Here is a 2,212-nt window from a genome sequence, read left to right on the forward strand (position 1 = left end):
GGAGAAATCGCCTGCCCAAGGTCACAAAGCTCAAGGCCAGTGATAGATCCAGGACTCAAAATCTGAACTAGAGGCTTTTCCAAGTACTCCTCTTTACCATATTTAAGGGATCCACAGGCTGGAGGTGAGTCTGGGGTTGGGGAGATGGGCAAAAAAATTTGAGAGACCCTGGAAGGAAAGGGCTCTATGCAAAGGGCAAACAGATCATAAAGGTGATTTTCAAACAACTGACTTCTATATTTACAGGCTTTGCTGTTCACCTAAGTATTGCACTTAAGTTTGATGCTCAAGAGGAGGGGGAAAGAAAAATGTATAAGTGTCAGGCAGATTGTCAGTTGGCCATGGTAGGCGCTCTTGCCCCAGGATGCAATATTGCTTCGCAATCCTTTTTTTATGTTCCTGATTCATTTTTCAGGTTTACCAGATCTACAGAGTTTATTAACTTGCTTCCAAGATGGAGGAAAACTGACAGGGCCCAAGAAATGAACAGAGGCCACTTAGATTGCAGGAAATTTAAAACCAGAAAAGCTTCAAACCCAAGTTTGAAGTTTAGCTGCAATTTCCACTAGTAAATGTTCATCTCGAAAGGTTTTGGATTTTAATGCAAGTTGAATCCCATTTTAGAACCTTGCCCAAGGAGAGAAATGTTCAATAATGTACGCTTTCTAGAAGATAGCCTCTAGCTGCATGTGGCTATTTGAGTAGCTGAAATGTAGCTAGTATGACAAAGAAACTCAATTTTTACTGTTATTTAATTTTAATTACCTTAAATTTAAGTAGCCATGTGTGGCTAGTAGCCACGGTATTGGACAGTACAGTTCCAGATAGTATTTGCTGATGTCAAGCTTTGGCTCATGTTCTGTAAGCATATTAATATAGGAAAGAGGATTTATAAAAACAGCTATGTTTTCCAGAATGTTTTGATGATAAGGATTCTTATTTTTCAATTAAAGTGGGCACTGAAAATCTGATAAATATGTATTTAAGTGAGGATAAGAGAACTTGTATACATATCATACCGTTCCAAGTTTTGTAAAGTCTCAGTTCAGTAGTTAAGTAGTATGAGGGGAGACTGGCAATTCGGGACTGAGTGCAAGTAACAGAATCACCATGATTCTTCAGAGGTTCTTCAGGTTCTCCTCACTCATTTGATCTGCAGTCTCAGTCCATTTGAAGAGAAACATTGGTGTTACAGCAGTGGCATTTAACAAGGAACTTGATCCTGTACAGAAACTCTTCGTGGACAAGATTAGAGAATATAGAACCAAGCGCCAGATATCTGGAAGACCTGTTGATACTGGCCCAGAGTAGCCAGAAAGACCTGGAGAGGGAGCTTTTTAAGCTTAAGCAAATGTATGGTAAGGCAGACATGAATACGTTCCCTGATTTCAAATTTGAAGATCCCAAATTTGAAGTCTTGGACAAACCCCAGTTCTGAAGAAATAATGTAAAATTTATGTAGCAATTTGTCCTAGATTAGTTGTACAACCGGATCAGAATAAACTTCTCAACTGTCAAATGTTCTTTTAATTCTGATACCAAATAAATTATTTGGTGATGTTGGGTGTAAAAAAATATAAGTACTATGAGGGTTCTACTTTAGTTGACACAAAAACTTTGGCTCATGAGAGCTCTAAGCTATATTGATTAGACTCTATTGTTACTGGGCAGGTGAAAAAAATCAAACTTTGGATTCCTGTGTTTTAAAGCTCAGAAAATCAATTCTTTCTCTTTGACACATCTTTAGAATTGTTTTCTATTTTAGTACAGACTCTTTCTGGACTGTGGAAATTCTCCTACATAATGTAGTGCACATTCACTAAGATAGCTATCTGCAGCACGTGGGAAAACTGAAAGAACAAATGAATGATAACCAATTGTCTGCCTATACAATTCCACGGCGTTTGGCCCTGCCGGAGTGGCCAGCCTCTGATGAAAACACATTTGTGAGGTTCCCAGATGATCTCCCATGACTGTGATAATTGTCACGTGCCTATTTATTTTTCCCTTGAGAAACTGAATGAGTTAAAAAAAAAAAAAAGATCACAACTAAACAAAAGCATATCAATAACAGGAAACTGTTGGTGAGAAATACCCTGATGTTCCTGTAAATTCACGTCACCAGATTCCCCAGGGACAAAGGTGCATGAACTGCATGGGTAAATAATTATGATTTAATACAGAGACCTTGCAATGCTGTTTACAGTAAAAC

General features: G+C 38.2%; 1 pseudogene; it reads left to right on the plus strand.

Moving 5' to 3' along the window:
- The first annotated feature begins 1,110 nt into the window (after window positions 1–1,110).
- LOC112928793 (ATP synthase-coupling factor 6, mitochondrial-like) lies at window positions 1,111–1,488 on the plus strand (annotated as a pseudogene).
- The last annotated feature ends 724 nt before the right edge of the window (window positions 1,489–2,212 follow it).

This window comes from Vulpes vulpes, chromosome 4 (assembly GCF_048418805.1).
Source record: "Vulpes vulpes isolate BD-2025 chromosome 4, VulVul3, whole genome shotgun sequence".
Lineage (NCBI taxonomy): Eukaryota > Metazoa > Chordata > Mammalia > Carnivora > Canidae > Vulpes > Vulpes vulpes.